This window comes from Diospyros lotus, chromosome 5 (genome assembly GCF_014633365.1).
Source record: "Diospyros lotus cultivar Yz01 chromosome 5, ASM1463336v1, whole genome shotgun sequence".
NCBI classification, from domain to species: Eukaryota; Viridiplantae; Streptophyta; class Magnoliopsida; order Ericales; family Ebenaceae; genus Diospyros; species Diospyros lotus.
The window spans coordinates 21,035,842-21,047,151 of record NC_068342.1 but is presented as its reverse complement, the minus strand read 5'-3'; the positions used below and the strand labels follow the sequence as shown (position 1 = coordinate 21,047,151).

Here is an 11,310-nt window from a genome sequence, read left to right as displayed (position 1 = left end):
AAATCATAACATAAATGAGTTCATACATATTGTTTGTTCATCATAACATTACAATAACCAAAAATATAGCAAGCCAATCTAACTAGATAACTTGTTCTAGCCTTGGCTTAGGACCCATCACAACTTCCATCATGCTCACGCCTCGATCACCCCTTTGTCTTTCTGGCCGCTTGTCTTGTCTGGAACGTGGAATATTCTAAGGACAAATGTCCAACATTAGAAGATGAATCTTCTAAGAGAGGGTTAAAATAACATGAATGTATGATGCATGGACTTACATAAATCGATACCCAAATGTAACTTCCCTGGAAAATAGCCCAGCACAGAACCCTAGGTAGCAGTCTCGTCTTGCACACAAGGCAACAGATTACTCCTATACATGTTCTGACAATACCCTTGGGGAATTATGGCTACACTATTAGGGCGACATCCCATCCCATGCATAAATATCAATATGCCAACAATATCATGCCATGTGAAGAAATCATGTCTACCGATGCAACAGTATATGTACAGATATGACAACATGCTCACAAATTACATAATACTTAGCAATTCCAGAGAATAACATGCATAGTAAAGAAAATCTCATCACATATAAGCCTTTGGGGTAAAAACCACTCACCTAGAACAAATACAGATTTTTCTCGAAAAGCATGCATTGCCTCGATTTTCATAAAGACCTAAAAAATTGCACAATCACTCAACCTTGAGCCTAAAAGCACCATATCCATCATATTTATTCAAATAAACATCATAACCTATTTTTTTCATAATTTCTTCACATTTTTCTTTATTTTCTTCCTATTTTTCTCTTTAATATTCCAAAATAAATACCTCCTTAAATATTTTCTCAAATATTTTTCCACAATAATTCATAAAATAATTTTCTAAGAATTTAAAAAAAAATAAAAATTACCTATTGGCCACGCGCCCGCACACGCCCTGCGCGTGTACTACATGTGAAGACTGGCGTGTGCATCTCACGCGTCGGTCGTTTTCTCCAGCTCTGGTATACCAACGATACTGGTTTTTGCTTCAGGCTTGTTCTACACCCTTAGTCGATCACAATGGTATGCCTTGATGCTCGTAAGAAGCACTGGAGAAGGCCCAACCAACTGTTTAAACTCTTGACAAAGGCTACCGTCTCTTTTTCCGGCGAATCCTAGAAATCTCATCAAAACTACACGAAAACCCTCCAAATTTTCCAAAAATGATCCTCACCAACTCAAGAACAAAATTCCCTTATCCCTAGCCCTCGATTCAACCTAAAATGAGAGCAATTTGAGTCCTAACTTCTGAAAACCCTCAGCCAAACCCTCATTTATTTATAGTCAAAATCGAACCTTGAAATGACCAATTATGCCCAATCTAAGGCCTATACTGCTTTTGCTTGCCCTAGGTCGACCTATTTCCCTCTTTTAAGCCCCAAAAATCGGCCTCTAACTGTAACGACCCGCTCCCACTTACGGGTGCCACTGATAAATAATCGACCGGATTACTCACCCGACGAACCACAATTGAAGGGTTGGATTATGTTTCAATAGGAAACGCTCTAGGTGGGAACTAAGCTTCATCCTTCCCTTCGCTCCACTCAGGAATCAGTCCCAACTCAAATAAGAAAAACTCAGCTGACCGAGACCCGAAACCCGAGTGAGCTTCACCTCTCTTCAACTTGTCTCATAGCAAGCCAGAGGTGACCCAGACACAAAGCTAGCATAACAAACACTTTGCTGAGTATTGGGGATTTATGAGAACATACCTCGTTGATCTTTACTTAGTCTGAACTTGACTTTTACAACTAAAGCCACATATACATCACGCAGACTCACAATCATCTATCACATCATTCTATTTACAACAACTAGATACCTCTAGTGCTCAATAACACTTACACTCAAGCACATGAATACATATAAAAAAAATACAAGATAATACACATCCACACATTTCGGGCAACGATGCTAGTTGCCACAACAATCTCCGGCACCATCCTTGCTTGCATTCGGTCTTGCATCATCTACAACATGAGGTAAAACCTCATGAGTCATAAAGACTCAGTAAGGGTGCAATGCATGTAAATATGAATATAACCATGTTTATGTATGTCAATGCATGCAAATAAGGCTAGGCTTACTCATCCTCACAACCCACCAAGGTTTGAGGCATCAACCTATCAGCCCCCACCACACTAGTCCTCCATGTGGCCATAGGTCCACTAGATCTCGCATCACGCAAGTGTTAACCACTACATGCAAATGCAACATAAAAACATTATCAAGCATATTTACCAACTTGCAAGGCCACCTCTATATGGAGTCATCCCTTACCTGGCTCGAAGCCTTATCTCTGCCTCGGCACGAACTCTAGCCTGAACCTCAAGTTCCTCTAGGATCACTGCCTTCCTGGTCGAACCTAGATGTAAACACACAAACCCAACTCCATTAGCATCCAGCATTAAACCAATACTCTCAACTTTGCCACACACTATCAGAACCATCCATTAACAACTCAACAAAACAACACCAATCACGGCATAAACCAACCATCAACAACTTTCCAAACAACCTCGACATAGGGTTTAACTCAACGAATAATTATTCTACATTAACTCGCTTAATGCAAATAATTTGGGAAGAAATATTAATTTACCTCGACTCATCTGGAGAAAAATTTGAAAAACGCTGGCACTGACATTGCCTTTTGAGCTGCCACTTGCGCCCCAAATCCCATTTTCGAGCTTCCGACACGCTCCTCAAGCCCCAATTTAATTTCTAGAAGTTTCCCCCATTTTCCTGGAATTTTTCCTATTTTTCCAGATTTTCCAAAATTTTCTTTACTATTTTTTTTTCTTTTTTCTTTTTTCTTATTTTCTTCTTCATTTTCTTTCTCCCGTGCGCGTGGCTCCTGTTCCTCCTTCTTCTTCACCGAGCGCTGCCTGCACACACCGCTGCCAGGCTAGGCTCCGACGCCCGCCGCCGCTCGCAGCACCGCCCTCGGCGGCCACCACCGGCCGCACATCGCTGCCCTTGACCGACCTCCTCGGGCGCCTCAGCAGCTGCCATCGCTCGCCCACTTCACCGTTTACAGCTGCTGCGTGCTGCCATGGCCGTGCCTAACTACTGCAACAGCAGCTTTGCGCTGTCATGGCCGCGCCTCCGGCCATTTTCGACGATTCCCCGCGCCACCACGACTGCCATTAGCCTCCTCCGCACGTCCCCTGCCCCTGACCAGCGGCTGGAACAACAACGAAGCTCCTGCCATGACCGCTCGCCTTTGCTACCTTCGGCCCACATCTCCCTCTATCTCGATCTCTCTCATTCTCTCGATCTCTCTCGGCTGATCTCTCGAGCTCCCTCACTTCAATCTCTCAGCCATCACTCTCCTCCCTTATTGCTCTCTGCATTTTCAAAATATCAAAGAAAGAGGAATGCACGAAGCTTCCTGGAAGCTCACCTCTCGCCCACACTATTTATATATATATATATACATATACATATTACACATTAACCCCCAAATAACTCATAATTTCACTTAAGCAACTCATTAATGGCACTTGAGGATTTTTATAATTACACTTGGACTCTCCAAACTTTAATTTAAATACCATTAACTCCATAAATTCTTGATTTTCTGAAATTAATAATTGACTTCTATTCGAAAATATCGATTTCGTCCATGCGTCTGCACGAGACCTTTATTCCATCCAAAAATGCCTAAGGGTTGTCTTATTCACCAAACTGGACTACCCTTAGGGTCCCCTCAACTTCCTGGAGGTCCCCTACGACCATTCGGCACTAGCACCCATTTGGGCTTATACCGAAATTATTTCGAAAATTATTCCCGATCAGGCTACTTCTAGCGCCATTATCCTCATCTCAAGACGCTCACCAATCTCTTGCTCTCTTCCCTGGACATCCAAGTTCTGAGGCACTCCCTGCCGCCAACTCGACAAATTTCATTAATTAATTTCTTGAAACCGACTTTCGACTTCCTGGACCACCCGAGGTCCCTTCAAGTAATCGAAATTTATTTATTTTTCAATTCTATGTAATATCGGGTATTACACTAACATCCTCAATTTTTTGACCAAGAAACGACCGAAAAACCCCACCTAATCGGTCTTTGACATGGCCGATTCTTAGCCAAGGACTAGCCATTATGGCCTAGGCCCAACCCTAAGGCCCCTCATCCCACTTCCTCGACCAATCTTGGCTGAAATCAGCGATAGGAGATGGTCGATAGCTTGGTCGGCCATGGCTGTCCAAGTTTTGAAAAATTTCACTTTTGTCCCTCTCAAGTTTCAAAATTCCATCTAAGCCCTTTCCACAAAGTCCCTAGACTTTCCAAAATTTCTATTGAGAGCCTCACGTTCTAAAATTCTCATTTAACCCCCAAAAATTCAGAAGTAGCATTATTTCAACCTCTCTCTCGCAATTTTAAGAAATTACACTTTGACTCGAAATTATGCTTTGATTGCGAAACCCCCTTGTTTGATCCCGAAACCACTTAAGGATTGTTCCTTACACAAAAATTGAAACTTTTGAGGGTTCCGTTGACTTTTTGGAAGTCCATTACATCAATTCAATTTTTCAACCTGAATCAAAGTGGTGCCGAAAACTGTCTTTAATCCGATTTCTTTCTATGTTAAAAATCATTACTCGAGATGTTTGTCAACCCAGTACCCTTTTTTGTAGGTATTTAAGCCCTAGGGTATACCATGTAGTCAATTTGGTCAAATTGTTTTGAGTTTTTTAGATACTAATCTTCCAAGAAACTCGTATTTTTCACAAATTTTCCATTCCTAAAGCAACTTGAACTTTTTGGGTGTTACACTCTCTCCCCCTTAAGAAATTTCATCCTTGAAATTTTTGTATTTAACTAACCAAATCATCGATATTTGGAAAATAACTTGCAATTGAAATGACGTTATTACCCTAATTCCTTTATTTAAACATTCCAATTTATACCATTACATGAACAATGCTTACTAGGTATGCCGTGCCTTTTCATAGAATTTTCCGTTGTAGCTCTTCACCAACAGTCACACACATCAAGAACAGTAAAAAAACAATTACACTATTCATAAACATCTCTTTATTTCAAAATTTTTGATAACATTCCTAAAAAAACCACAAACATTTTGCTATTCAATTTCCATTTCCTCAAACAATTGGGGATATTTTTTCCTAATTGTATTCTCGAGCTCCCACATAGCTTCTTCCTCGATGTGATTTCTCCACTGAATCTTTACTAATGGAATGATTTTATTCCTCAAAACTTGGTCGCGACGATCCAAGATCTGTTCGGGTGACTCTGGATAAGTCAAATTGTCTCTTAGCTCGATCATTTCCACCCGAATTTCTTGGGTTGAGTATGGTATATGCTTTCGAAGTTGAGATACATGAAAAATGTCATGGATGTTGGACAAGCTAGGAGGTAGTTCTAGACGATAGCTAAAGGTCCAACTCGCCTTATCACTGGATATGGTCCTATAAACTAAGGTCTCAACTTACCTTTCTTCTTCCCTCGAGTTGCCAAATGGTGAGGAGATACCTTTAGATACACATGATCTCCCATCTCAAATTCCAAATCTCGTATCCTCTTGTCTGCATAAGACTTTTGTTGACTTTGAGCGATTTGGATTCTCTCTTGAATCTGCTGGATCGTTTTGGTCATTTGCTGCACCAGCTCAGGCCCCAATATTTGTCTTTCTCCTACCTCAGTCCAATAGATAGGCAAGCGACATTTCCTCCCATATAGAGCCTCGTACGGTGCCATTCCAATACTGTTGTGGTAGCTGTTGTTATAAGCAAACTCTACCAATGGTAGGTGTTCTTCCCAATTACCCTCGAAGTCTAGGGCACAGGACCTTAACATGTCCTCAAGTGTCTGAATGGTTCTCTCAGATTGCTCATCAGTTTGTGGGTGATAAGCCATACTAAGGTTCAGTTGTGTTCCGATGCATTCCTGTAGGCGTCCCTAAAATCTCGAGGTAAACCTTGATTCCCGATTAGAGACTATGCTTACTAGTGTGCCATGGAGCCTGATTATCTCTCCAATATACTGCTCTGCAAACTTTCAAACTGGCCTATCCATCCGCATAGGAAAAAAGTGTCCTGACTTTGTCAGCCTATCTACGATGAGCTAAATCACATCGTTGCCTTTATGACTCCTACGAAACCTTGTCACAAAATCCATCATAACATGCTCCTATTTCCATTCTGGAATGTCTAAGGGTTTCATTAGCCCTGCTAGCTTCTGGTGCTCGATCATTACTCTCTGACATATGTCACACTGAGCTACCTTCCTTGCCACAGTTGCCTTCATCCTCGGCCACCAGTAGACTTCCCAAAGGTCTCTATACATTTTTGTGGTTTCCGGGTGCACAGTATATCGAGTCTTGTGAGCTTCGTTCAAAATTCTTTGCCTCAAGTCCTTTCACTTTGGCACGTATATTCTTCCCCGAAATCTGAGTATACCATCATGTATCTCAAAATCGAATTTCTTAGGCTGACCATGCTCATCTACCCATAGATGTATTCGTTTATCATCCACATGCGCCTCTTATATTTTGTTCACCAAATCCAGCTGAACTACCATGCTAGTAATAAGGACGGACGATTCCTTAGGCATTACACTCATCGTTAGTTGGCCAAAAGCCTCCAACATCAGCCACTCATAGGCCATCAACCCGATCATAGAAATAGGCACATTCCTACTCAAGGCATTAACCACCACATTGGCACGCCTTGTGTGATATTGAATAGTGCAGTTGTAATCCAAGAGAAACTCCATCCACTGTCGATGCCTGAGGTTCAACTCTTTTGGCGAGAACACATACTTCAGGCTCTTGTGGTCTGTGAACACATTGAAGGTTTCACCATACAGGTAGTGCATCCACAACTTTAGAGCATATATCACGACGGCCAATTCTAGATCATGAGTTGGGTAGTTTACCTCGTGCCTCTTCAATTGTCGCGACCCATACCCGATCACTCGACCATGTTGCATTAATACGCAACCCAAGCCTATCTTCAAGGCATCTGCGTACACAACATATCCATTAGGACCACTATGATATTTTACTCTTGAAAAATAAAATAGTGGTTTTGATAATAACTTTATGAAAATCAATCTCTAAATCTTTATAAGTAAGTAAATATATATGGACAAAGCTTTTTTTAATCAATCTATATGAATGAAAAAAACAATCTTTAAATCTTCTTGAAGCAAAGTTATGAAAATCTATATAGGAGTAATGTTGAGTATGGTTGAGTGTGTTTTAAATTCAAATTAAATATGTTTTTTATTATCTCAACTTACTTTGAAAAGAATCAAAATGAGGATATGTTAAGTATTCAATTTTTATAATGGATAGTCGACTATGTGTTTTAGTGCTGTTGATTATGCCTATAAATAGTCGACTATATGTTGAAGGATAGTCGACTATGCCTATATGTTCTGTCAACTATGTATGGCATATGTCGACTATATTCCATTCTGTCTACTATTATTTAAAGATAGTCGACTATGCTATATATTCTGTCGACTATGTATACATATGAATTTATAAAATTTCTTTGTATTTTTGTATCTGTCGACTATGTAAAAGGATTTGTCGACTATGTGTAGTTTTTGTTAAACAATAGTCGACTATGCTTTCTTGTCTATCGACTATGCCTAGTTTTATTTGAAAATATAGTCGACTAACCTATTTTGTCTGTCGACTATTTGTTTCTCATAAACTTATAACGGCTAGTTTTTGGCGCATTTAATGCTCACCCAACCACCCACAACAGTCCAAATTTTAAACTTATCCACCATCAACTATAAATAGGTGGTCAAGATGCATTGAAGGCTACTGAACTCATTTAATATCTTGAACTACTGAGCTTTCATTGTTACATCAAGCATTTAATTCTTCTCTCTATATTTTCATTTTTGAGGCTTTGATATCTCACTGTTCCATTCATTTTAAGCCTCGATTATTTATTTAAAGAGAGAGCTTGTAACTAAGAGTTGTACTCTTAGACTCTCAATTTCACGATTTCTGTAAATTTTCCTAACATAAGCTAGAGGGCCCATTAAATTGGGAAGGTTGTACATTTCCTAGTCAAGGACTAGAGGACCTGCTCGTATTGAGTAGGGGGTTGATAGTGAAGTTGCTTAAAAATCCTTAGTTGGTAGCTAAGGTAGTGGATTAGGCTTGGAAAGCCGAACCACTATAAATCTTGGTCTCTTGTGCTCTTTGTTTTCATTTGTCCCTGTTATCATTTTTATTCTTACTTATTTCGCTTAATCATTCATAAGATTTCATATTCATTTCTCTCAAAACGAGATTGTCTTTACACGGTTGATACCTCATCGTGCCATTTCAAGGTCTTGAGATTTAACGAATCCGTGGTCTTAACAGACGACATCTCTATATTTCAAAAATTATTTTAACATACCAATTCACCCCCCTCTTGGTGTGTGCCATATCATTTCAATTCTATCACACTAGGCATTACCAAAACAGGTGTCGAGGTCAGCCTACCCTTGACCTTTGTCCATATGAGTTTCGTCATAGGTGCAGCTATCTTTGAAAATCCTTCTACAAATCTTCGATAGTAGCCTGCCAATCCGAAAAAGCTTTACACCTTAGTCACACACGTTGGCAATTTCCATCCCTGAACAACCTTAATCTTGGTCGGATTCAGTGAGATCCCTTCAGCCGAGATCACATGCCCAAGAAACGCGACTTGGGATAGCCAGAACTCGCACTTTGAGAACTTAACATACAAGGAATATGATTAGTGGTTAATTTTGTAAAAAATCTGTTATAATTATACCTTTCTTTTGATCTTAAAAATGGTTTAAATTAGATATTAATATATATTTTATGGTTATATGCAAGTTTAAATTGAAAAATGAATGAAATGAAGTTCTAAAGTAAAATTTAAAAATAATAATAATACATATATAAATATATACAATATATATACATCAATACATGCATGCATGTAATATATATATAATATAATCTAATATATATGTGCCATGTGTAATACATATATATATAATATATAATTTATTAATAACACTCAATTGCTTGTTTGTAGGCATGAAGAAGGTGGGCTTGGAGACTCAAATTGGATTGAAGAATGAATAATTAAAGCCCATGAAGAATTAAAACCTATGAAGAATTAAGGCCCAACTTGAGCAACCCATGGAAGACATCATTTGGAGAAGGCCCAAGGATTATTTTTAATCCTAATGAAGATCAAAAACCCAATTGTAGAAATTTATTTATTTATTTATTTTTATGAGTGCTTTATTAGGTGTGTTTTTAGCTAAAATCCATTTAACTATTAGGTATGTATTATAGCTAAAATCCATTTAACTTTATGAGTGCTTTATTAGGTATGTATTTTAGCTAAAATCCATTTAACTTTAGGTGTGTATTATAACTAAAATCCATTTAACTTTAAGTGTGTGAGTGCCCGTTAGATATAATTATGTCTAGTTGAATAATTAAAATTGTGCGGTTTGTATTGTATCTTGTGGGCTATAAATAGCTCACTTGATTGCATTTGTAAGGGTGATTATTATTCTTGAATCAAAGTTTAGTTGTTTCCTTAGAATTCTCTCTTTGAGAATTGCTTTTATTCTCTCTTATTTTCTCTATTGTTTTCTCTTGTGATCTTACTTCATTTCTTTTTTCTTTTAAATTCTTTTGTCATTTATTATTACTTTATTATTCACCGCCTAAATGGCCAGTTAATTTATGCCTTTAAATTTTTATAATTTTAATTCTTGTCTTTTAATTATCCACCGCCTAAATGGCCGGTTAGTTTCTGTTATTTTAATTCATGTCATTTAAATTTTGTTATTTAAATTACGTCATTTAAATTCCTGTCAATTAATTTTCAAATAGAAATGAGTAGCTAAATCTAATCTTAGGTTAAGGTAAGGACAGTGTCCAACGCTAGTGATTCCCAAAGAAAGTTGCGCTTAAAATAAGTGACATTAATTTAAATTTCAGTATGGGTGTGTAGTAATTATTGAGAAATCACTAGGTTTGGATTGGAGCGTAAGCCTAACTTAAAGCTTTCATGCCATGTATAAGAGTTACTAGAACTGAAAACGCTATCATACCCAAACCTGGATGATTGATTTAGGTGTTTTATGTATTAATTGTAATTGAATTTATGGCAGTTGCTTAAATTAGAATCCTACATATCATGTATGGGGATTGTTTAAACTAGAACTATTATTATCTCTAATTGCATTTAATAACAAACCCTCATATCTGAAATTAAATTAATGTTACTAACCTTGTCTGCTAAAATTTGGGAATCAACGAGTTGGCGCTGAAATTGTCTTAACCCAAGTACTATCCAATTTCATATTCTCACATTCAGTATTTATTTCAATTTATGCCTTGCTTTATTTCCTAGTATATGTTGTCTAAAAAATCATAAAAAAATCTTGCTGCCAATTTGTCCAAATGCGTGCGCATGTGTGTGACATTCTTTTACTTTTGGTATAAATAAATCTCTCAGTGGACGACTTGGACTCATCTAGAAAAAAATAAATTTAAATTTGGACTACAACTGCACTCGTACACTAGCGAGTATAAACCTCTCACCAAAATAAAGAAAAAAATATAAAAGTTTTATTATGATTTTTTTTATTGTGTTTTAATTACAGGGTGAGAGTGCAGCCAAAATACACCAATATATCATCTATAAATATGATCATTGTAACACCTGGGAAATTCTTGAAGTTATAAATGTAATTCTATGTAGGGTGTAAGTGAAATTTTTCAAAAGATTAGGGCTATACGGTACATTATCACAGTCTTGAGTGATCGGGCCAACTATAGGAAGTGCCCCAGACCCTAGATGTCAAAAAAAAATGATATAGTATTGATAATCATTTCGAGACACAATTTTATGTGTCAAAAGAAATTGGATCGGGAACGATTTTTGGTACAATTAATTTCAAGCCTAGAAAATCGAATGATCATAAAGGATGTAATATTCAAGATTTTCAAATTCAAATATTTGAGGAAATGGGACATTTCAAAGGATTATGAAATTTTGGAGATAAAAGTTCAATTTCTGAGCCAGGGGTAAAATTATAAATATTGAAGTTCGGGTAAAAGTGTAATTTATCTAAAATCTTGGGGTATTAGCATAATAAATCCTTTCTCTAGTGGCATAAGTGTAATTAAAAAATGGTCTAGTAACCAAGTTGAAAGGGGTTTAAGTGCAATTACTCAAAAAGTTCAGAAATTGAACTTTTATGAAAAGTTTTATGATA

The 11,310-nt window shown here is 37.6% G+C and overlaps 1 long non-coding RNA gene across 1 annotated transcript; it reads right to left on the bottom strand.

Moving 5' to 3' along the window:
• LOC127802498 (uncharacterized) lies at positions 1 to 3,438 on the bottom strand. Its single transcript, XR_008023292.1, has 3 exons — positions 2,653 to 3,438; positions 2,331 to 2,415; positions 1 to 196 (listed from the first exon to the last, which is right to left on the bottom strand). It is a non-coding gene; the product is annotated as an uncharacterized LOC127802498 (long non-coding RNA).
• Positions 3,439 to 11,310: the final 7,872 nt, after the last annotated feature.